Source organism: Ascaphus truei, chromosome 10 (assembly GCF_040206685.1).
Source record: "Ascaphus truei isolate aAscTru1 chromosome 10, aAscTru1.hap1, whole genome shotgun sequence".
NCBI classification, from domain to species: Eukaryota; Metazoa; Chordata; class Amphibia; order Anura; family Ascaphidae; genus Ascaphus; species Ascaphus truei.
In genome coordinates, this window is record NC_134492.1 from 16867537 (window position 1) to 16894519 (window position 26983).

Sequence of the window (26983 nt, forward strand, 5' to 3'; positions counted from 1 at the left end):
AATGCGGGCGGAGGCGCGCTGAGGCTTTCCCTGTCCTTACACAGCGCGCCGTCCGTGGCGTGTCGGGGGCGGGTCTGGGGGCGGGCCAGTGACGTCACGGAGCTGGTTCGCCCTCGTTGGGCGAACCGCTCACGTGAACCAGCCCTGCGCTCCGGCGAGCGCCAAATTTGAAACCTTCGTGAGACACACGCTTCCCCAAGCGCGCGGACGCGTGGCGAGCCCCTGCTAAAGCCGCTCTCATTGCGGCTGCAGGGGCTCAGTGCCGAGCAGCAGCGAGCCTCAGCACGGCTGACCATGCCCAAGGCCTTACTAATGACGCAGAGCACTGGCTTGTTGTTGGTTTACTACAAAATAAGAAATGATGCCTCTTTTCTCTCCTGATATCCTGGCTTCTTTGCTGGTGTGATGTTTGCTCTTCCTGTTATCACCTGCTTGTGTTTCCCGTGTAATTGAAAAGTCAATAAAACTCTATTAAAAACAGTCAGTCTAATCTACTAGCGAATTGTGTTTACAGATGGCGAGAGTCACACAGAAAGCAAATTTTGGAAATGTAGTCAAGAGATTGATTCTAAACCAGGAATCAAGCTGTTCAACTCCAATCCTCAAGCCCTCCAACAGATCAGGTTTTCAGGATATCCCAGCTTCAGCACAGGTGGCTCAATCAGAGGTTTAGATAAAGACTGAGCCTCTGATTGAGCCACCTGTGCTGAAGCAGGGACTGATTGAGCTACCTGTGCTAAATCTGGGATATCCTGGAAACCTGACATGTTGGGGGGAGGGGGACTTGAGTTGAGCCCCCCCCCGATCTAAACTAAATGAATCGAGGAAGAGAAAAATGGTCTATAGTATAAAGGAAGAATATCATTACTATTTGCTTTGGATTGAGAACTACGCGGCCGCCTCAGTCACAGAGCTGATTGGTGTGTGTGAGCTATGGTTGTTGAATTAATTCTAAGTAGGGTGGTCTTCAGATGAGGTTCTCCATCACACAGATAAAAATCTGCCCCATGGCTTCTTGGTGTAGGAGAGGAAATTCCCCGTAAAGACTTAACAGTCAGTAGATGGTGTTCTCCGGTTTAACAAATACAATATGCTGCTAGATGGACCCAACAGAGGACTGAAAAAGTCTTGTAAATGAGTTATAATTATATAAAGGGCTTATCATTGTGAGATCTGGCATAAATAAGCTATCTTCCCTAGTCACTCCTTTGATAAACTCAAGTGGTAGTGTAAAGACTGCCACAAGTACCGTGGCTGCTGTGAAGGAGGGAGGTAACATTTGAACTGCATTAAAAAAGACCATTCAATGTAGATAATAATAATATTGCTTTCTTTTATAGCCATGGTGCTGTACGCAGAATTTGACATGCTTAATGAGTTCCTGCCCCATAAAGCTTACAATCTAAAGATGCAGCAGGTTCTATTATTCCCTTTTGGTGAGATATGTTATATTCTGCACCAATCTGGCCCTACTACCTCCTTCCAAATTACTGTTGGAAGTACTATCATTCATCCAGTAGCCCAAGCACGCTGCCTAGGGGTCACACTCGACTCCTCTCTCACATTATCTTCTCACATTCAAAAGGTAGCAAAAAACTGTTGTTTTTTTCCTCTGCAATATTACAAAGATACGCCCTTTCCTCTGTTGCTTGACTGCAAAAACTCTGACACACGCCCTCATTCTCTCTTACTGTAACCTCCTGCTGTCCAGCCTTCCTGTCTCTCACCTGTCTCCCCTACAATCTATCCTAAATGCTGCTGACAAAATCACTCTCCTATTTCTAAAATCTGTCTCAGCGTCTCCCCTGCTGAAATCCCTCTCCTGGCTTCCTATCAAATCCCATATCACACAATCAATTCTCCTCCTCACTTTCAAAGCTTTACAGTACACTCTTCTGCTCCTCCTTACATCTCAGCCCTAATGTCTTGTTATACACCATCCCGACTCTTGCGTTCCACTCAAGGATGTCTTCTCTCTACCCTTTTGTATAGTATCTAAAGCCCTCTCCCACCTTAAACCATGCTCACTGACTGCCCCACACCTCTGGAATGCCCTTCCCCTCAATACCCGACTAGCACCCTCTCTATCCACCTTTAAGACCCACCTCAAAACACACCTGCTTAAGGAAGCATATGCTTAGCTCCATGACTGATAATTAACACCTCATACATTAACCTTGGCCCCTTGCAGACGCACTTACCAGAACGCCCTCCTACTGTCTCTGTACGTTCTTCCTACAAACAATTAGACTGTAAGCTCTTCAGAGCAGGGGCTCATTTTCCTAAATGTTACTTTTATGTCTGAAGCACTTCTCCCCTATATGTGTTATTTGTATGATTGTCACGTATATTACTGCTGTGAAGCGCTATGTACATTAATGGCGCTATATAAATAAAGACATACATACATACATCTGCCATTAAATCCAATTGAAACTCTGACAGGACCGGTGCTAGGCATAGGCGAACTAGGAAATCACCTAGGATGCCACATTTGGGGGCGTCGGGAGCAGAGGATAGTGGCTGGGAGAAGCGCACACCAGCCTTCACTGACTTCCGGTGTCTGCCGCCGCTTCAGCGCAGGTCTTCCTCCTGTTCCACCAGAGGACCACAGCCAGCCAGGTAGGCATTTTTAATTGAGGGTGGGAGTGAGATTGAGGAAGGGGTTTGAGCTTAGCAGGGAGGACGGGGTGAGAGAGAGAGGGTGAGAGAGAATGCGGAGGGAGAGGTGAGAGAGAATGAAAGGGGAGGGTGATGAGAGGATGAGGGAGGGTGAGAGAACAAGGAGGGAGGGTGAGAGCATGAGGAGGGGGTGACAGGATGAGGAGCGGGCGCAAGAGGATGAGGAGCGGGTGTAAGGGAGGGTGAGAGAGAATGGGGACAGGGAGAGAGAATGGGGGGAGAGGGGTGGGAAAGAGAGAATGGGGGAGGGAGAGAGAGAATGGGGGTATAACATTGAAGCAAAATTTCCTGAAAGTTCATTGGGGGTGGGGAAGGGGTGTGGCGGTGCATGGTTGAAGATTCACCTAGGGCGCTGCTCGGGGATATTTTGCATTATAACAGGATATGTTGTGTTCTCTGGGGGAACAGTAAAGCCTGCGACACCTGTATGAGAAGTGGGGCTGTCACTGGAATAAAAGGGGAGTTATATGAATGCGCTGAGACATTTTCCTCTTATACATTTTTCCTTATTCCTGCCAGAGCGCTGACTGGATGGAGAAAATATAACTCTTGAAAGCTAGTCACACGTGAATCAAATTATCCCAATAAAAAGGTCTCACCTGCAGTCTGTTTGTGACTTTTATTTCTACTTATTTTGAGTAAAAGTCTATACAAATCCTTTCCCTCTGAGCCGCCTGTTATACTATTGAGTAAAATATTAATGCCCTTACATTTGTTATGTGCATCTATAATATCTGCAAGGACTATGGAGGATTAGTCAAAGTTTTGCTCCCTAACATAAAATGACTCCAGTTCTGCACCTGTTATTTTTCTATTGCACATAATAGCACAATCTTACTGATCAATCCCCGGGCTAACATGAAGTCAAATGTTGAATAATTGCTACAAATGTATTAGTACTCCTTCCTTCTATTGTGTCCTGGTAAAAGGGCCCAGAAAAGCATTGTGATGTTGGCAGCATTCATTTGAATGCATATTTCCTATTATATATTGAATTATTGATTTATTTTTTTGCAATCTACGCCTCTGTATCTATATCTTTGTGTTATAACGTGCATAGTGATAGTTTCCAGTTTGGTTATTGGAATGCTTGCTATAATTTAGCCAGGTATAATGTTAATTGTGTATATTACATGAGGTTGATACATACATCATATATTCCATGTCTGTTGAATCTCTGTGCTAGAGCCAGTATTGGCTGCAGTTTATGGTAAAAAAAATTAAATGAAACCTGACACTTCTCAGACCGTGGGACATTCCCTGCCAGATGTTTCAGCCTGCATTGGAGACCTTCCACACCTGCAGGGAGGGGCATTCAAAACAAAAAAGTCACTGATCAGGCTGGAGGGGGGCGGGGGGTGATTTAGAATTCGGAATGCATTTATTGCTCTGGAGCCAAGATACCGACATGGACAATTTTGATAGTTCAGGGATATAAGTATCCAAATCACAAAGAGTGCTCAAGAAACACAGGCCTGTATTCAATATGCTGTGATGTTGCCTCCCCGTGCTAAGAAGATTTTAGTCCCACTCATTTGAATAGTGCAAAACTCTTCCTCAGCACAGAAATGCATCTTCACGGCATTCTGAGTAGGGCCGCAGTTTCAAACATACACCAGCAAGGCATAAAAGAAGATTACGTTGAATGTATTTAAACCCATCACATTGCATAAATCCAGACCACCAACAGGACTCCTCTTTGCATGGCTGTTGGTTTCTGATACTGTGTTTCTGGACGGGAAAGCTCTGCTCTTTATTTTCACACACTGAACCATGGTTACATTTGTAGGTTTGAAGCCCTTTTTCTATAGTTTGGTTACTTTGTGTACACAAGTCCCTTAAATTACATGCATGCTAATAAGCAATAGGTAAAATAGTGGTTTCCAGCCTTTTCTTTGGTTAAGGAACCCTATAATTATATTGCGAAATTCTACAGAACCCTAACCCTCCCTAAAAGTGCTAGTGGCGTGACTACATTTTCTGGGCCCCACTGCAAATTTTTTTTTTGATGAGCCCCTTTTAATAATAACGTTTTTTTAATTGTTTCCACCCGGGTCTCTGTGTCAGAGGCCTTGCAAGCAGAGATCAGATGCATTGTAATTTCTTCTGTATTTGGTACAATCTTCAAATGACCTGAAAATTGCACTTAACCCTTTAGGGACACCAGAGAACCCAAGGATCCTAGGAACCCCTGTTTGAAAAGCAGTGAGACAGGGAATCCAATTGCGTCACGTTAGCAAGTGCACCAGTCCTGCCAACTTCATAAGAACAGTAGGGCCCAGCTTCTCTGCGTTTCTCTTCTCGGCGATCCACCAATACGGCGGTCCCGAGAAGGGGGCCTCCAGGTCTGCGCATGCACAGAGCGGGGGCTTCCGAAGTCGCGCATGTGCAGAATGCGGGCTGCTGAGGTTGCGCATGCGCAGAAGGGGGGACTGCAGGTCTGCGCATGCACAGAGTGGGGGCTTCCGAGGTCGTGCATGCGCAGAATGCGAGCTGCCGAGGTTGCGCATGCGCAGAAGGGGGGACTGCAGGTCTGCGCAGGCCTGTAGGAGACGCCGAAAATCGCCGGTTCCGCTTTCCGGCAGTTTTCTATTTGCAGCGGGCCATAGAACGGAACTTGCTGTATTAGTGGGGCCCTACTGTATAAGTAAACCCAGCAACACTTTTTTCTTGCTTCTGGCTGAAAATAGATACAAGTTTAAAAATATATATATATAAATTAAAACTGTACAAATATGCCATAAGCAGCATTAGTTTAGCATGCGAGTCCGCTTTTAGCTTTGATAAATCACCACTTTAGAATGATTGAATCCGTGCGTGAATTTAGGATTTATTAAAAAGCCCCTCTGTGGCACCGTTCTGATGCTTTCCGAAACTGCATTACTACACAAGCCGGGCTTTAATAAATCAATGATTACAAATTTCTTCTATCATCTACAATTGCTTGATCACATTGAATGCTTTAATTATGCATTTTTCCTGTTAATGTTGCTTTGCGATGAAATTAAATAAAACAGCAGAGAGATTATTTTCGGAAATGAAAGAGGCTGACACTGCGCAGTAATAAATATTTCCCGACACTCGGGCTGCCGTTCATATTACAGCTGCAAATAATCTGATTCCGCTTTCATTCGACCATTTCACGCTTTTCATTATTTCCAAGCTCATCTGGTCTTTCTGCTCCGCAGTAGAGATGTGCAGAATGATCACTGATATTCGTGAGCTGGCCCGATGGGCCTGTTATTTTGTGGGCAAATTTTCCCAAAATTAGTAAACTTCTAAAAAAAAAAAAAAAACGGAAAAAAATAAATAAATGACACGCATTTAAAAGTCAGTGTGCAGGTCATGACCCTAAAGTCTGATCACGTGATCCTTTTATGGGTTGCGATTTTCACTACATTCTAGTGAAAAGGGAATCCCTGGCTACAGTGGAAGCACTTTCTTCTGGGAGATACTGGAATGGTGAAAAGCCGGGCTGCAGACCTGTCAGAGTCATGTAAATGTGCTCACAAGTTATCATTTTATTCAGTGAAAAAAAGGGAGACATTCTGGCAACATTTGTGACATTTTGACCATACATGAACATTTCTCGAAAACTTGTCATTTTGGAGAAATTAGAAGAAGTGCTGCAATGAGTCTTGGAAGAGATTCACACATCTCTACGCCCCAGCATTATCGCCTCCATCCTACAGAATTACAAATCTGCTGCTAGGAGCACCTTGCTAGGTCAGTCTCTATCTCCGCCCCCTCAGTTACTCTGTTTGCTTTCTGTTAAAGCAGCAGTCCAAGCTGCCGTTTTTAAAATATTTTCTTCCCCCCCCCTTCAATATGTGTATCAATACAATCCACACAATGATAAGTAATTAGCTAAGTTGCCAATCAATCTGTTCTTCTGTGATCGATCGGCAAAGATTCGGCTCAGGGGTTCACTAAATGGTTGTCAGTGTAGCAGAAGAGGACCAAAGATGCAAAGTTTTGTGGGGAAGATCATGTGACCAGGCAGTCACTAGATACAATTGGTGTAATTGGGGTGTGCCAGAGCCTGTTTCAGAACAGGAAGGGGGTGTGACCTTGTAAATGGTTGCTATAGAAAAAAAAATGTTTGCTCCATTATAATACATTAAAAATGAAATTCAAAGCTGTTTTAAAAAAAAAATGCTACAAATATTTTCTCATAGTACAGAACGGATTTATTTAAAAAAACACTTGTAGGATACTGCTTGGTCTGTAGCTTTTAAACTCTGTATTAATTAACAAATGCATCATAAGTGTTACAAATTCACCAACATCATCGTCTCCTTCAAAGCTTTGCTTTGCCTTGTGTCTTAGGCCTGGGATATAGTGAAATCAGCGTCGCTGAGGCAGGCTGAGCCACGCTGAACAGATGCACAAAGCCCCTGCATCTATAATCAACGCAGCTATAGTTTCTTCCTCCGCATGCGTGCTGATGCGTGCGGAGGCTGAGAAAATCAGAAGAGACAGGTGAGTTTGAAATTTTGCCACTTGGGGGAGCGGAGGAGCGGTCACGTGACCGCTCCCATCCAATGGGGCTGCAGCCTTTTTTTATCCTGTGTGGGTGTTCTGAAATAGCAGAGCCACCAGACCAGCAAAGCACAGAGCCAGCACAGAGGTGTGTGTCTGTGTGTGTCTGTGTGTCTGTGTGTGTGTGTGTGTGTGTCTGTGTGTCTGTGTGTCTGTGTGTGTGTATGTCTGTGTGTCTGTGTGTCTGTGTGTGTGTCTGTGTGTATGTGTGTGTGTATGTGTATATGTGTGTGTGTATGTGTGTTTGTGTGTATGTGTGTGTGTCTGTCTGTGTGTGTGTGTGTGTGTCTGCGTCTGTGTATGTATATGTGTCTGTGTGTGTGTATGTGTGTATGTGTGTGTGTATGTGTGTGTGTTTATGTGTGTGTGTTTATGTGTGTGTGTTTATGTGTGTGCGTTTATGTGTGTGCGTTTATGTGTGTGTGTGTGTGTGTGTGTGTGTGTGTCTGTGTCTGTGTGTGTGTGTGTGAGAGAGATGTGTGTGAGAGATGTGTGTGTGTGAATATATTTATCAAAGTTGCACAATGTTAATAAATAATTTATTCTCACAACATGTCTTTTTTTTTAATTTTTAAAATATTATATAATATACACACACACACACACATATACACACACACACAGATTCCCCAGTGACACACAAACACACAGACCACTTCAAAGTGACACACACACACACACACACACACTGATAGCTACCAAGTGACACACACACAGTGATACCCGCCTCTCAAGCGCGCTTGCTGTCTCCTCTGCCAGGACAGCAAAAAGCTCCTGGTAGAGCGAGCGGCAGCAAGCGAGAGCGAGCAGCAGCACCTAAGTGTTTACTATGTCCCAGGCCTTAGGCTGCGCTTATAGTACTGGCTATGGCTATGGCGACCGCTGACGTAAACCATCGCTATTGCGATTCCTGCACTCTTGTGCGGCAGGGCAAAAGGGGGCGTGGCAGAGGCGTGGCCATGAGCGGTTCGCCCTCATTGGCTGAACCACTCACGTGCCGCTGACACTGTAAATCTCATTCTCTTGACTACAGCGATTTCGGTCATGGTGTCGCTGCGTAGCTGCATAGCACCATCGCGGTCGTGCCCACTATGGGCACCCGCGATGGACTTCAAGTACTTGCGACAGTGCTTTGCGCCATAGCCAGTTCTATAAGCGCAGCCTTAGCCAGCTCTAATGACGCTTTTAACTCATTCTCTCTTCTGGTGCTGTGCTCAAAGCAATCTTCTTGCTGACCTGCTATGCAGCTCTCACATACTGCGCAGCTCTCACATACTGTGCACCTCTCACATACTGCGCAGCTCACATACTGCGCAGCTCTCACATACTGCGCAGCTCTCACATGCTGTGCAACTCTCACATACTGTGCAGCTCTCACATGCTGTGCAACTCTCACATACTGCGAAGCTCTCACATGCTGTGCAACTCTCACATGCTGTGCAGCTCTCACATGCTGTGCAACTCTCAAATACTGCACAGCTCTCACATGCAGTGCAGCTCTCACATGCTGTGCAGCTCTCACATGCTGTGCAGCTCTCACATACTGCGCAGCTCTCACATGCTGTGCAACACTCACATACTGTGCTGCTCTCACATGCTGTGCAGCTCTCACATACTGCGCAGCTCTCACATGCTGCGCAACTCTCACATGCTGTGCAACTCTCACATGCTGTGCAGCTCTCACATACTGTGCAGCTCTCACATGCTGTGCAGCTCTCACATGCTGTGCACCTCTCACATACTGTGCAGCTCTCACATGCTGTGCAACTCTCACATGCTGTGCAACTCTCACATGCTGTGCACCTCTCACATGCTGTGCAGCTCTCACACGCTGTGCAACTCTCACACGCTGTGCAACTCTCACACGCTGTGCAACTCTCACACGCTGTGCAACTCTCACACGCTGTGCAACTCTCACATGCTGTGCAACTCTCACATACTGTGCAGCTCTCACATACTGTGCAGCTCTCACATACTGTGCAGCTCTCACATACTGTGCAGCTCTCACATACTGTGCACCTCTCACATGCTGTGCAGCTCTCACATGCTGTGCAGCTCTCACATACTGTGCACCTCTCACATACTGTGCAGCTCTCACATATTGTGCAACTCTCACATGCTGTGCAGCTCTCACATGCTGTGCAGCTCTTACTGGGGCCACAAAGATTTCCCAGAGCTCATAACTAGAGTTGCTTCCGATCCCCCTCCACTGCAGTCCCCCCCAGTCGTCCCCCCCATTTCACACCTCACGAGCCTCCTCTATTTCCTACCCTCTACCCATGTATTTCTCTCTCCTTTGTCTCAATCACTCTCCCCCTCCTGCCTCATATGTATTTCTCTCTCCTGCGTCTCACTCTTACTCCCTCTTTTCCTAACTTACACCCTCCCCCCCTCCCTCCTCTCACTCGCCCCTACCTTCCGTCAATTACCCTACTCTCACTCCATCCCCCCACAAAATACATACCAAAAAACCCACCCCCCCTAAATACATATAACCCCACCCACAATACATTTTTAAAAGACTCCCGCCGCCCCAATATATTTTTAAAAGACACCCGCCACCCCAATACATTTAAAAAAGACCCCGTCCACCCCAATATATTTTAAAAATACCCCCGCCACCCCAATACATTTTAAAAAGAGGAAGTGTGACCCGCAAAATGATACGTGTAGGGTTATTCTCAGTTCCTGTGGACCAAGAGCTACTGTGCCACTCCGGTGCTGTACTGTCTTGTTGCTCCATTGCTCTGTGCCCTTTCACTGTGCTGATACCACCGGGATTGGAGAGGATTGGATCCCCATTGGCCGAAAGTGTCCGTGATGTGACACACCGTCTAAACTTGGAAGTGGGAGTTACGAGGAGACGACAATCGGAGGATCACCCAGCTCGAGAGACTTCAGCACTGCAGGACCCAGAGTGGTCGCACCGCTTACATTTTACTTGTGCATGTGAGTTTAATGGGCTCCTTGCTCACATTTGTGTTGTATTAAACTGTGTTGCACTATATCTCCTTCTTTCTTTATATATCATCTGCAAGAGTTCCTGCTATTCATCAGATCCAGATTCTTACTTACCCAAACTCCTGAAAATCAACCTATACCACGTGAGCGAAAGAAAAAAGGTGGTGGCGCACAGCCAAAAACTCACCAAGGGTAGGTTAAATAGCATAAACAAGTAGAAATTTATTGGCACGTAGACAGGATTAAAAAAACACTAACACGTTTCGCGTACAGGATTAAAAATCACTAACACGTTTCGCGCAGGATTAAAAAACATTCTAACGCGTTTCGCGAGTGAGCAATCACTCGTTTTACTACATATTTTACTTTCTACATTACACGTTTGCACTATATCTGTATTTTTTCTTGTATATGCCTGAGGAGAGCATTGCGCTTTGAGTGTTTCTGTGACATCAGCACAGGTGATGCAGTCTTCGAATGAGCCACTGATTGAGCCCCTGTGCTGAAGCTGGGATAGCCTGAATACCTGACAAGGTGGGGCAAGGCTTGAGGACTGGAGATGAGAGCCCCTGGGTTAGCTCATTACTGGTATACACACCGATTGGTACAGTGCAACATCTTCTAGTTCAGGGGGGGGCTTAACTCCAGTTCTCAAGAACCCCAAGAGGTCAGGTTTTCAGGATATCAAAGTTACAGCACAGGTGGCTCAATCAGTGCCTTAGTCAAAGACTGAAGTCGAAGACTAAGCCACTAGTTGAGCCACTTGTGCTGAAGAAGGGACTGATTGAGCCACCCGTGCTGAAGCAGGAATAACCTGACCTGTTGGGGGGTCTTGAGGTCTGCAGGAGTTGAGCATCCCTCCTCTAGTTCGTACTCTATTTGCCATACACAGAGATATTTAACGCTCTCTATATTTCGGCTGTTTGTTTGTTTCCCATCAGATCACATTAACTCCGCGTGGAAGGGATTACCTTATCCCGATGTTTACTGTCACGTTTATTGCTGTTACCGTCAGTAATGCACTTCTTGCTGTTGTAAATTGCCTGTTTGCTAATACTATAAAAAGCTATGTACACTTTCCGTGTTATATAAAAATGACATAGTAATAACTGCCTCTACATCCTGCACAAAAATGTTTATGACACTTCATTTGAAGCTAAAACTTGAATTTCAAGGACACATTTTTGCAAATGTTTCAGTGTTTATAGAGATTCTTCCCTTTCTTGTTTATAGGAGATGTGTGCAGAGAATAGAGCAACGGAGATGTTTTAGGAGAAATAATGTAGCAGAATCTAACAACCAGGCCTAACCCCATGTAGGGGACTGATTATTCAGCAGTCCCTATCTGAGGGCTGGAAGGCTAGGCCTCTACCAACTTTGATGCAGTCCAAAGAGAGGTACCTGTAGGCAGGGTGCTCTCCCTGTCAGTCAAGGGTCTGTGGTGGTGTTTGTGGGGGTTCCCTCTGATGGGTTCCAGGGACCGGTGTTCCTTGGAACAGAGCACCTTTCTTTCCCTGGGATCACTCTGGCAGCACAGACTCTCCCTGTGCTAGACATGCCATGCAGTCTGTGCAGCAGGCTTTTAAGCATGCTTGATTAGGCTATGGCCCCAGTGTTTCCTGTAGCACACTCGCCTGGCGGCACGTGCACAGGTGAAAGCCACGTTGTGCGGTCTAGAGGGAACGATGGGAGGCATGGCCATTACTGGGGGAGGGTGCGCGGCCATGATGTCAGGGCAGCACAACGCACAACGCACAGCACACTCCCTATTGGTCCACCTGATCTGCCCTTCCCTTGGCTGCCGCACACAACGTGATCGCGTCGTCGCACGGGAAGACAAAATTCTTGTCTTCCCTGCCGGCGAATGCATCATCGTGCTTTGCCCGCCCCGTAGAGGGCTGTGGTATGTGGCCCTGCTCACTCACCCACCATGCCACCACCAGGCACTACCGTAACTGAGTATAGAGAAAACACAAGGAGCAACGCACAGCCAAAGGGAGCCAGGGTCAAAAGAATGCTAAAAAAATTATTTATTGGAAAAACATAACTAAAAAGGAGGTACAAAAAGCTCTCCTACACGTTTCGTACTAAAAAGTACTTTATCAAGGAGTAATCAAGTTTTGATAAAGTGTAACGCTTGCACTCACCACGAACAAGGCAGGACCCCAGTACTGAGGTGGGAAAGTATAGAACTGCACACTCACAGCAGCGGGGGCACGCCTGGGAAGTGGATTGTCAACATAGCCGGGTCTGGGTTGGAGAGAGTGGGTTAGTCCAGATACTTGCTGAGGTCGTGGGTTGGAGCCAGCAGTGCAGTAGATGTCTGTTGTGCCGTGGTCAGGGGATGGAGCCGGTGGGGTAGTAGAGTATCCAATAGCCGTGGTCAGGGATGGAGAAGTGCGGGTAGTCAGAGGCAAGCCAGGGTCGTTATCCAGAGAGGGTCCAATAGTCAAGCTGGGTCGGTACACGTGAGATCAACTGGAAACAAGAAAGGTACGGCACAAGGCAAGGCAAAGCAAGAACGTAGGAACACAAGGCTACAAGGGTTTATGCTCAGCAATGAATGACTGAGCATGCAGGGTTTAAGTAGCAAGGCTGGAGCAATCAGTGCGAGAGGAAGGGCGGAAGCGCAGCCCCTGCGGGAGCAGGGATTGGACAGAGGATGCAGGAGACAGGTGAGCAGTATTAGCAGTGATAGGAATGTTGCCACACAGCTGGGAAGCGGTGCGTGATGCGAGCGGGAGGTGGGACCCAGCTCCGTGATGTTTGCAGAAAGTCTCCGTGTGCGCGCGCGCTCTGTAAGCGGCGCGGAGGCGTGTGGAGCAATAGGCAAGGAGGGATTCCTTACATAAAGTACTTGTTTGTACGAAATGCGTAGAAGAGCTTTTTGTATCTCCATTTGGTATGTTTTTCCAATAAATCATTTTTTATCATTCTTTTGACCCTGACTCCCTTTGGCTGTGCTGCCCCCTTTGTTTTCTCTATACCTGGATCCTGCTACCAGCGGCTGTCACGCCTTAACAGAGACTCCTGAAGTGGGTGAGGAAACAGAAGGTTTCATGAAGAAAACTGTGAGTAAAATATGTCTTGTTGAAGCTATGCCTGAAGACATCCCCAATGAGGGGTGTGGATTCATGTTCATTCACTTTTTGGCCTTCAGGGGACACCTGTCTTATTTACCAAGATAATCTCAAGACTCTCACTGTGTACAAGACATGTGTATATTTTTTAACACTAAGTCGCCCACTTCTTTTTGGTGTTCTCTGCTTATTTTTCATTTTTTCTGATAATTACACTGAGATTTGATCAATCTTGATCCGGTTACTTGAGCACCCAAACACCACCTTTGAATCTATTACCGTAACTGAGTCCCGTCTGGCAAGGTTACCCTGCACTTACCTCCCAAAACAGCCGCCACCAATGGGGCTCTTTAACCTCTTAAACTAGCCCCTGACCACCAGACCCGTCGAAACTTTCCAAACCCGATCTGAAGGAACATTAACTGAGTCAACCTGTGCGATAATTACCTGCTCAGACGGCTCTACATTAACGCCAATGGACTGCTGACACACATCTAAGCATCCTTCACCTAAGGCTAGTCACCGCCCGGCCACTAAGCTAACTCATCAGTTGCCATATGGGCTCCAGGCACTCAAACACGATGAGCCCTCCCCACTCGAGCCAACATCAGAAACCTTCCCAGCTTCAGCCGAGCAACCATAGGGTTGGGAGGAGCAAATACTGCCTCCCCCCTGAAACCTCCATAGCCCCAATGCTGCGACCAGCACAACAGGGCAAGGATTGGCCCCCATCCGCAAAAGGTGGAGCCCCTTCCATCCGAGAGACAAAAGAGCCCCAGGAGTGGGTACTGACCCCAGAAATCATGGTCATCCTTTCCTCCTGAGATGAAAGTTCAACTGACATTTGTCTTGGGAAATGTACAGTATTTCAATGTTACCTTGCTGCCCTGCTGCACAAGCCACCAACGCCCATACCTGAACTATGCTAAACAGCCTGCACAATACCGCTAACTGCATACCTGAACTATGCTAAACAGCATGCGCAATACCGCTAACTGCATACCTGAACTATGCTAAACAGCATGCGCAATACCGCTAACTGCATACCTGAACTATGCTAAACAGCATGCGCAATATCGCTAACTGCATACCTGAACTATGCTAAACAGCATGCGCAATACCGCTAACTGCATACCTGGACTATGCTAAACAGCCTGCACAATACCGCTAACTGCATACCTGAACTATGCTAAACAGCATGCGCAATACCGCTAACTGCATACCTGAACTATGCTAAACAGCATGCGCAATACCGCTAACTGCATACCTGAACTATGCTAAACAGCATGCGCAATACCGCTAACTGCATACCTGGACTATGCTAAACAGCCTGCACAATACCGCTAACTGCATACCTGAACTATGCTAAACAGCATGCGCAATACCGCTAACTGCATACCTGAACTATGCTAAACAGCATGCGCAATACCGCTAACTGCATACCTGAACTATGCTAAACAGCATGCGCAATACGCTAACTGCATACCTGAACTATGCTAAACAGCATGCGCAATACCGCTAACTGCATACCTGAACTATGCTAAACAGCATGCGCAATACCGCTAACTGCATACCTGAACTATGCTAAACAGCATGCGCAATACCGCTAACTGCATACCTGAACTATGCTAAACAGCCTGCGCAATACCGCTAACTGCATACCTGAACTATGCTAAACAGCATGCGCAATACCGCTAACTGCATACCTGAACTATGCTAAACAGCCTGCGCAATACCGCTAACTGCACACCTGAACTATGCTAAACAGCATGCGCAATACCGCTAACTGCACACCTGAACTATGCTAAACAGCATGCGCAATACCGCTAACTGCATACCTGAACTATGCTAAACAGCATGCGCAATACCGCTAACTGCATACCTGAACTATGCTAAACAGCATGCGCAATACCGCTAACTGCATACCTGAACTATGCTAAACAGCATGCGCAATACCGCAAACTGCATACCTGAACTATGCTAAACAGCATGCGCAATACCGCTAACTGCATACCTGAACTATGCTAAACAGCATGCGCAATACCGCTAACTGCATACCTGAACTATGCTAAACACCATGCGCAATACCGCTAACTGCATACCTGAACTATGCTAAACAGCATGCGCAATATCGCTAACTGCATACCTGAACTATGCTAAACAGCATGCGCAATACCGCTAACTGCATACCTGAACTATGCTAAACAGCATGCGCAATATCGCTAACTGCATACCTGAACTATGCTAAACAGCATGCGCAATACCGCTAACTGCATACCTGAACTATGCTAAACAGCATGCGCAATACCGCTAACTGCATACCTGAACTATGCTAAACAGCCTGCACAATACCGCTAACTGCACACCTGAACTATGCTAAACAGCATGCGCAATACCGCTAACTGCACACCTGAACTATGCTAAACAGCATGCGCAATACCGCTAACTGCATACCTGAACTATGCTAAACAGCATGCGCAATACCGCTAACTGCATACCTGAACTATGCTAAACAGCATGCGCAATACCGCTAACTGCATACCTGAACTATGCTAAACAGCATGCGCAATACCGCTAACTGCACACCTGAACTATGCTAAACAGCATGCGCAATACCGCTAACTGCATACCTGAACTATGCTAAACAGCATGCGCAATACCACTAACTGCATACCTGAACTATGCTAAACAGCATGCGCAATACCGCTAACTGCACACCTGAACTATGCTAAACAGCATGCGCAATACCGCTAACTGCATACCTGAACTATGCTAAACAGCATGCGCAATACCGCTAACTGCATACCTGAACTATGCTAAACAGCATGCGCAATCCCCTTTACTTTTCTGCATAGTGCCTGACTTGTCAGGACCACCGGATTAAATATTTTTGAGGAACTGACCCACCCCCTGTGGTAAGTGATCAGGCTCCAGCTTAACATCCAACTATATATACACACACACAAATACAGCCCTGCATACACTGCCAGGGCCATATACACAAATACTGCACTGTATACACTTCCAACGATACATACAGATAAATACAGCATAGTATACACAGCCAGCGCTACATACCAATAAATACAGTACCGTATACACTACCAGTAGTATATACACATAAATACAGCTCAGTATACACTATTAGTGCTATATATACACACATAAAGCACAATATACACTGTTAGCACTATATACACACTAATACCACAGTATACTGTCTGATTTTTTTGTTTCTCTAGAGGCCAATAATGGACTCTCTCCCACCCTCCCTGAACATGGATTAGAGTCCCAAATGAACCTTCCTCTGCTTGAAAATTACCTCAGCAAATTCCTTCTGTCCATCTAAGAGGCTGCCCAGGGATTTAACCCTCTGTCACTCTCTTGGATGTCCCACCCCTCACTGCCTGCCTTTAACTTCCCCAGCGGAGGGGCGGGAAGGGGCAGGAGGAAAATGTGGGGGTGAGCCTGGGCCTCACGGTCATGCCGCACTTTGCCTAAGTCCAGGTCCATAGTGCCTTCGCCCGTGCGGAGGCGTGCGCGGACCGTGACATCACCCTCGTGAAGCGATTGCGTTTTTCGGCCATGATAGACGCGCCGTCGGTGGGCGTGTCTAGGGGCGTGCCAGTGACATCACGGAGCTGGGTCGCCCTCATTGGGTGAACCGCTCACGTGACCTGTCTGTTGCGCCGAGAAATCAGTTTCAACTGATTTCTCGCGCAACGCACTCTCCCTCCTGCTTCCATGTGCATGCGCCCGCGCGCCGTATGGCAATCAGATCGCGCCACGTGTGGACGCCTCCACGCGGTGTGCAGCACACGGCCCCAGCTTAAGACTCCATGCTTTCTTTTCAGCAGGTAGCATATTGGGAGGGGCGCAGAATTTGTATATTTAAAAAAATAAATAAATAAATGTTGGTGTTGTATTATTTTGCAGTCCTCTGTTTCCCAGCACTGCAACCCCAACGTTATAGTGTCACTGGAAATCTTTCTGTTGGAAAGAGGAATATTTACTCATGTGCTTTAGCACACAAGTGCCCTCTAAGTACTCAGTAATACTGGTCAGTGTTAAAATAAAAGACACAGCCATAGCACTTACTGAGCCTTTCCCAGAATGATTACTATGCTGTCTTCAAGTGATTCCCTTTATACCTTTTTGACTCCATACATCCCTGTAGCGGTAACACTGTTCATCTCTTCAATAATTTATAAGACAACTGACCTTAATGTCAGTTTAGCTACTGAACAAACATCCGTTAGTTTTATGTCTGACATACATGTCTGGAACCCTTATTGGAACGTGTAAATCCCACAATACACAGGCCCACCAAGCCACAGATTTGACTTTACTGTGAACCATAGTATAAGGCAGGGGTGGCCACTGCAGTCATCAAGGGCCACCAACAGGTCAGGTTTTCAGGATATCTCTGCTTCAGCACAGGTTGTGCTGTCTTCGATTGAGCCACCTGTGCTGAAGCAGGGATATCCTTAAAACCTGACCTGTTGGTGGCCCTTGAGGACTGGAGTTAGCCACACATGGTTTAATGCATTGGCCTGAAGGAGTAGCTTCGTGCTAACTCACTACAACGCCTGGTTCCATTTCGCTCTGCCAACTCTCCTTCCGACCTGGGACAAGTCACTTTATCTTTCTCTGTCTCGCGTACCAAAATAAGACCGGGAACACTTTGGGGCGGGGACTGTAAATATAGCCCCTTGTAAAGAAGTTACTATAACATTATATGTTACTATGACAAAAAAAGGTTACTTTCATACAATGTGTTGTGGCTCCGTTGTTCAGCTTCATAGCTACAAAACACGGCACAGGTAATTATTGTGTTACTAGGGCAACGAACTTGACAAGTATGAGGCCACGCTGGTGACTTTCTCTAGGAGAAAACAACGCTTGGAAATGTTGGAGCTTGCTGCACATTTCCTGCATTGTTTCTCCAGCTGTATTGTACCGTGTCTTCCAAAATAAATACAATACTTATGTACAGAAACAATAAGCAGAATACAAACCGGATACAATAAGAGATTGTTAACTTCTGTAATTGTACAGCGAACAGTAATACATTTAAAGACGCTGTACAAGCGGGACATAAAAAAAAAGGACAAATATTTTTGGAGGTTTTAATATGTGCAGCTTTTCATTACCTTTATTGACAACTAATTACCTAAGCTGCAGATCGATTAGTTCTCTCTTGATCGATCAGCAAAATCCTGCTTCCCCAGCAGGGCCGTCAACTGCTTTCGCTTGGCTCAGGACTTTCCATTGGGGCCCCCCTCAGTGTGTCGGTAACCTTGCAATCTCCCCCTCCCCTCTTTTACACCTCCTAGCTCTTACCCCCTCTATTCGTCTCCCGTTCCTAATGTATTTCTCTCCCCCCCTCTCACTCCCCTCTCTCCTCTCACTCTCCCCCCACACCGCTCTCACTCAATGACCCGCCCTCACTCTATCCCACTCCCACAATCCCCCCCTTTTCACTCTCATTCTGCCCTCCTCCACCTGGCCACACCTGCACACACACACTTTTCACACACACACACACACACACACACACACACACACACACACACACACACACACACACACACACACACACACACACACACACACACACACACACACACACACACTTCACACACACTTCACACACACTTCACACACACTTCACACACACTTCACACACTTCATACCACACAATACAAAAAAAAACCATGCACACACAACAATAACACATAATCCCCCCTATACATATACACACAATGCCACACAAATCTCCCCCAAAATACAATACCCCCCCACAAAATATAATAACCCACAAACCCACACACACATACACACATACAGACACCAACACAATACAATAACCCCCCCCCCACACTCACAAAATACAATGACACTCCACCTAACACACACAATACAACAGACACACACACACACACACACACACACACACACACACACACACACACACACACACACACACACACACACACACACACACACACACACACACACACACACACACACACACACACAATAATCCCCCCAAAATACAATTTAAAAAATCCCACAAAATACAATAGCCCCCTCCCCCCCCCACAAAACACATTAAAAAAACATACTTCTGGGCGGGCCAGGTTCATCAGCTTCTGGCACGCAATGGAGGGGTAGAGGCGCGCAACAGCTGGGGAGAGCTGGGGCCTGTTGGTAATCAGAGGCCGGACATTGAAGTTGCATTGGGCCCAACTTTCAGAGCCATCCGGTCCATCTGCAGCCACAGTGCCCGGGACGTTTGTCCTGCCTCTCACCCCTGTTGGAGGCCCTGCATCCCAGTGTTCACTAAATGGCTGCCTTTCAGTTTCAATCAATCATTCAGTCTGTGTAATCAGCAGCTACAGTGTACTCTTATATTACCAAGGTAACATTATCTACTGTTACAGTTTGCAGCACAAACTGCTGGGAATATTGGCAACAAATTATCAAAAACAGGAAACTGTTACACGTCCCCTACCACATGCAGCAATTATCACCTGAGATCAGACTCCAAAAGACTGTTCAGGGTCCCTAGGCTCAACAAAGTATCCGGCCGTTCCTCCTTCTCTTCCCGTGCACCCCAAAACTGGAACAACCTACCAGAGACTCTCACATCCACCACCAGTTTAAGTTCTTTCAAATCTAAGGTTGTCTCACATTTTAATCTGGTCTGTAACTGTTTCATTCGCCCATAATATATATTTTCTTTAACTGTGCACGCAATGTCTTGTATATAATGTATACCCTGTTCATTTATGTAACTGTATTTGTAATCATGTATTATTTGTCCTAACTCTGTGCCCAGGACATACGTGAAAACGAGAGGTAACTCTCAGTGTATTACTTCCTGGTAAAACATTTTATCAATAAATAAAATAAATAAATACATATCTTGCACTGCTGTGGAGGTGTGCTAAAACCTGCTAGAGAAATCAAAGGATACTCAGAATATTAAAACTAATTAATGATGGCATTGAGTAGAATAATAATAAAAAAAATATAAACAAAATAGTAAGTATTATCTAATACCACAGAATTGATTTATTAAAAAAACAAACACACATAGGATATGTAGCAATACTTGGACTGCTACTTTAACTGAGATATTTATTGCTGGAGAAATCTGCAAGACATTTAAAAGCAAAGCCTCCTCATGCAAATATTATTAACACAATATGTGAAATCTCCATCAAAATGTAAGATTATAACTATTGTATTAATAGTTAGTATTAAAAGTTAAATAAACCAAAATATGTCTTAGAACTGAGTAGTGGTGGAAACTGCAGGAATCCGTTGGGTTTGTAACTCATAAGCCAATAACCTGCAGGAATGTGCATATAATACTGTACATGCAAACAGGGTTATTTGTGCAATAAATATTCCCTTTTATTATTCTGTGTTTAGATTTCCTTTTTAGCAGCTCCTTTTTTTTAATTTAAAGCACCTTATTGTAAATTTCTTCAGCAGTGAAAACATCAGCCAAATAAAAAACTTCTGGAAGTTATGAGGCAATAGTTTCACTTATATAGTACATTTCCACACTTCTCCCAGAATACTCTGTAATTCAGTATTTTTTTCTCATAACTTTTTCAGCAGCATAAAGGCAGACATAATAGTAAATTCAATATAAACTATTTTAACAGTGTTTCTCCTAGAACATTGTCACGCTTCACACATAAAGGTATCTGATGTTTTAGAAACAACTTCCTTATTACTGTTTCTTCATATATAGCTGTACTGTAGTTTAGTACAGAATAGAAGACATGAACAAAGTGATAGAATGTCCAATTAGAACAACCAATTTACTTTGTATTAATGCATTGCTGGCCCTTGTGGCAGTGAAAGGGTTGTGAGCACATTCGCATGTCTCAGACAGGTCTACAACTCTGCCTTTCCCCATTATCGCTTAGCAAACAGTGCTGCCACTGCAGAAAGGGATTCTGGGTAATGACATTTCAAAATCCGACGGCCATTGGCACTTACTGAACATGTGTTGGTCACCTCCTTGCTGCCGCCCTTACATATCCTTTAGAATCCCAGCGTCAAATGACGCCGTGGACGTCATCAACGTGAAGACGCACAGCATCGTGTTGCCATGGTAATGCGCCGTCATGTTGCCATGGCAACTAGATGCCGTGTGATGTCACGTTGGGGCATCCGCGGTGTCATTTGAAACTGGGATTCTATAGGAGATGGAGGGCGGCAGCAAGGAGGCGGCAGGACACATGTAAGTGCATTCCGATTAGGTCCAATAGACCAGAGAGTGCGGCAGATGCATACGGGGGTGAAATTTTTTTGCCGCCCCAAAATTTTGCCGTCCTAAGTTCGGGCCTAAAGGGAAATCTGCTACTGCACAGTGTCATATTTGCTTCTTGTCCATTTTAACAGGACCAAAGATAGAAAAAATGGGGTACTATCCAGAGAAATAAGGATCCAGAGGGGCTACTCATAAAAAAAAGAGACTTTATTGGATCATACAAAACAACGAACCCCTATAGAAGTAGGGGAAACACACAACGTGTTTCACCATGCTTCATAAAGCGCTTCATCATTGTGAAACGTGTTGTGTGTTTCCCCTACTTCTATAGGGGATTCGTTGTTTTGTATGATCCAATAAAGTCTCTTTTTTAAGAAGTAGCCCCCTCTGGATCCTTATTTCTCTGGATAGTGCTCCGTTTTTTCTATCTTTGTTCCTGCTACTCTTCCACAGCGGATACACACCCCAAGATCTCCTCCAGGACTCAACAGGAATCTGCAGTGAGTTACTTTGGTCTTATTATTATATGCTGTATATATGCCACATTGTGAGATTTATTAGTGTGTCAGCAAGGCTTTGTGTGTCTAACCCACGGAGGACACTAGGCACCATTCTCCGTACACTTTATATTAGAATTCATTATTGAAGATAAAGGGAGGCATTTTTCTAAAATTATGGACTGTTTATCTGCCATATGGGACAACTGATTGTCTGAGCACCAGATCCACTCTATTCATTTTAACAGGACACCTATTTTTAGGAGATAATTGCACCAGCTCTTGTAGTTGTGCAAGTGCACATTCTTGCCACTATCTGACAAAGGGTAATATTGCATTTCCATTATCGGGAGATTTCTTGCGACTTTCGTAACCAATCCTGGGTCCTAAATGAATTTCCAACAGGGTAACTACAGTGCATAAAAAAAGAAAAAAGGTACAAAAATAGTGTAAAATAGTGTATAAACATTTGAGAATAAATATTTGTTTTTTTTTAAAATAAGAACACTTACAAACTAGTGTCTTTGTATACAGCTTTGGAATGCTCATAAGAAGAATTTAGGAGAGGGTGATGTCCTCATAAACGACCCCTAAAAAAGACATCAGCGAAATGCGTAGGGTGTTGCTTTGACGGAAAAGCAAAGTAGCAGAGACTTCAAGGAGATTCAGAGAGCAGAGAGCCGTGATCCCGCGAGACGAGATTTCCAGACACCACGTGATGTGGATGTAACCGTGTCGTCGGGCTGGCGTCGGTGCAGTGAGGACTGTCAAGCTAAAAAATCTGTCATACATGCATTATTTTATTGTTTTAAATGTGAGTTGAATGGAGTTGGTTTAGCCATCCTTATCGTTCTGTTAAACCAGTATTATACTACTGTATGTCCTATTTCCTCTCTCCTATTTTTCGGTGCTGATACTGTATATATTAAAAAGAGTGAACGTTTATGAGGACACGACCCCATCCTGAATTCTACTTATAAGAATTCCAAAATTGTATACAAAGACACTGATTTGTGAGTGTTCTTGTTTTTGAAAAATCCAACTTTTTTTCTTAAACATTTTTGCACTATTTTTGTATCTTTTTCTTTCTTAGGTGCCTTGTTGGAGATTAATTTTGGACCTTTTAGTACTTTTTTTCTCTCATAACTTTTCCCCCCACAAATATTGGACATTACACTTATACATAACATAAATATACATAAAGATTCTTAATAGACATTACATACTAATATCATATCTACATGACACTACAATACAGTACATGACCTAAATAATAATAAAAACATACTGTACATTGATAAATGGTGCAAGTATTAATACCTCCTCTAACATTTCTACTTATTATATAGATAAGAATACCACTCCACCACCGTTTTCCAAATAAAATGAGAATTGAGGAAGCCGAAATACCAGGCGAAACGCGTTGGGAATTGTCACCCTGAGGCCACCACCCTTATAGCACAATCAGCAGCTATTCTAGAATTCCATGACTGCAACGCGGAAGTGGAAGGCAGGAGAAAGTAGTCAAGCAGCTTGTATGCTAATCCAGAGCTGAGGATGTGTCTGGAGTGGGTACATGTGTCCCAGAACACTCAATGCTCATTTTATTTGGGAAAGTATGAGTGGTATTCCTCTCTCCCCCTGTGTTTCATGTGTGACCCTTACAGTAAACTGTATCATGCTATGTCTTTGCTATCTGTCTGTTTTTCCAGTTGAGGAATGGTGCATTGAGAAGAGCCCCTCAGACATGCTACAGACTTGTTAATGCTGGAATTGATTACAGAAGATTTGTATTTGTGAGTGCCTTCCATTTGAGAACCAATGTAATATATATCTACACAATCACTGCTGCAATTATATTTTGAATTCTACATCTTACCAGTTTACATTTGTGCAGTTACTTACATTGCATCCTTTCTAAGGTTTTGGAGACCATTATGTACTAGCAGCATCTGGTAGTAGAAGCTTCATTTTTTCACTTGTGATATTTATTGGGTTTTACACAATCTCAACAGTGTAAAGTTTGGCTTCAGCTTTTTTTCCTTTGTTTTCTGACCTTACCAGTTGCCCTTGGTACAGAATCAACTTGATACATGACCTCGATTCTGTGCTTTGTTTATTTCCAAACAGAGTTCTTAGAACTCTGTGATACCCATGCTCCGTTACACAGAATAAGGCCCCGCTCCCTCAGTCAGCGCGCCCGCACTGCAGACAGGCGGCGCGCTGACAGGCAATTGACCGCGATATGTAGTCTGTAGGCAGCCGGAGTGTGGGGGGCGGGAGCGGGAGGGGGAGGGGGGGTGCATGGCAAAACTTTGCCAGTTCTAAGATCGTGGTGCAGTGGTGCCGTGGTGCCGTCCACCCCCCCACCACGACCTCCACACACAACACATACACACACACATACATACATACACACATACATACACGCATACATATACACTCACACACTTTTCCCCCGCAGCTCCTTCCCTGCTCCCCTCCCAAGCCACCTCCCATCCTTAGCTCCTTCCCTCCCCTCCTTCCCTCATTGGCTGACTGCTGCACCACGTGACGCGTCAGAGCTGCAAATCACTAGGAGCTTGCAGCATCAGCCGGTTGACGCGTCACAGCACGCAGTCAGCCAAGTAGTAAGGAGCCAGCGGGGACCTTCACACTAGAGGAAAGGGGCTATTGGTCCGCCGCCGGACGCAGTGGGACCAAAGCCTAAGAGTATGGGGAGCCCATCTACCATGGGTTACATCTGACCTTATTGTGCTGTACCATTTTAAGGATGTGGAAAAGATGCAAAGTAACTGGCACTACCAAGGATCTTAATAACTACAGATGCCTGCGGAATACATGCACAAGGCACACAAGACTAGCAAACTCCGAATATGACTTGAATACTGGTTTTCCCAAAACAAACTATTTCTAAATACAGACACCACTGTATCCATGGTATTTGGAACTTAAGCTAAATTTGTAAAGCTGCCAGCAATAGAGCTACAGATAACAACATTCTAACCTCTGTCATTAGTTTTAAGTATCTGAGAATTTGGCTTGACTCCCACTTAACATTCGGGCTGCATATTGAAACTCTGACATCCAAAACTTATGCCAAGCTAAGTAAACTTTATAGGAACAAAACCACCCTAAGCCCGCTTGTCAGAAAGCACATCGTCCATCTTCCATTGTCCAGCAGATGACAATGTCAATTATAAACTATGGGGACATAGTATATGGTACAGCGACAGTGGCGTAGCTAGAAATGCACGGGCCTCAGGGCCAAAAAAATTCAGGGCACCATTAATATTAATATGGACAGCAATTTTTTTCTCCCTCCCCCATCCTCTCTCCTGATCCTCAGTCTCGTCTCTCCCCATCCCTCCTCCTCCTCATCATCCCTCATCATCTCTCCCTGTGACAGTGAGGGGGTAACCAGGCTTTATAATAAAGGTTAAGCCCACTCCGTTGCCCCTGAACTGTGTTTTGGGGGTCCTAGAGTGTCAGCTCTTGGACCCGTGTATTGTGCATGCATTACTGTACCATGTAATAAAAAAATGTGACAATTGCAATTTTTCATGTTTTACCCTTTCCAGGAGTGCTAGCAAGTGGAGACGACCAGGCTGTGAGTTTCATGTTTTACCCTTTCCAGGAGTGCTAGCAAGTGGAGACGACCAGGCTGTGAGTTTCAGGGCAGGTTTGACAGAGAAACTTCTTTCAAATTGCATCTATTTAGCGGGGTTCTAAAGTTACTGGAGACTCCAAAAACGTACCCAGGGATCAGGTTAGATTCCCTGCAACGTTGAAGCTCAGTGCTCCAGTCAAAACTCTACCACGAAAGCGTTCTTGCGACTCACCACTAGGAGGTCCTGCTTCAGCATAGACCAGAAAAGGTAAAAGGGGCATGAAGGGGTTAATGTGTCACCAGGGTTCCCCAGTCTAATGATGGGCGTGCCAAGTGTTTGCCCAGACCCCCTAAACCTAGATTAAAGGTTTGGGGTCTACTCCAGCCAAGAAAAAGGCTGAGAGGATTTTATTAAAATAAGGCTGTGACAGTTTTAAAATTAAAGTTAAAATGTTTAATTAAAGATCCAGTTTGCTGTGTGTAAGGGATACAGGCAAGTGTAAAGGGAACAGATAGAGTGTAACCCTATTCCATACACAAAAAAACTAACACATTTTAGCAGCAGAATGTATGAAAGTACATTTTATTAAGCAGCAGTGTTTTAAAATATGTTTGACTTTATACATGAAGCATAAGGCAAGGTCTTTCATCTCCGAGCCACCTGTGCGTTGATGCCGGTGAGTCTAACCCTAGGTCCATAGATGAAAGGACATTAGTTTCCAGGGGTGTGAAAGCCATTGAAATAAGATGGTTGTGTAAATACAGGCCATCCTGGCAAAGTGTCACCTCCCGAGACAGAGCAGCCCAAGCACCGCAGGAGCTTTGCATGACAACTAAGCAAGATGGCGGTTTTGTCGCACATGCCCAGTGCCATGCTGAAGCTAGAGGTGCCAGGTTTCACAAACCTGGCAAAGTGTGTAGGTGGCTAGGGATGAAATTCCCACGCTGCGGATTGGCTGTAATACGGCAGGAATGACTTTGAAAAGGTTATAAAAAAAGTGAGCAGCCAGCCCAAAGAGCAGGGTTTTCCCCAGTGATTCAATGGAATTCAATGTTTTTGCCAAGATTTCCAAGTTTTCAAGATCCTAAGTCCTAGGAATTGTAAGTGACTCCAAGCCAAGAAGCCTTGCGGAGAAAGCAAGGAAACAGCTACAGCACTTTAAGCAGAAAAGTTCCTAAGTCAGACTTTCAGTACCATTTGGACTGGAAAGTGCGGGAGCTGCTGGAGGCTCATGCTGATTTGAGCTCCAGAACCTTTTGGGCTAAGTTCCGTCAACCAATGGACTATTTACAGACTTTATTTCATCTAGGAAAG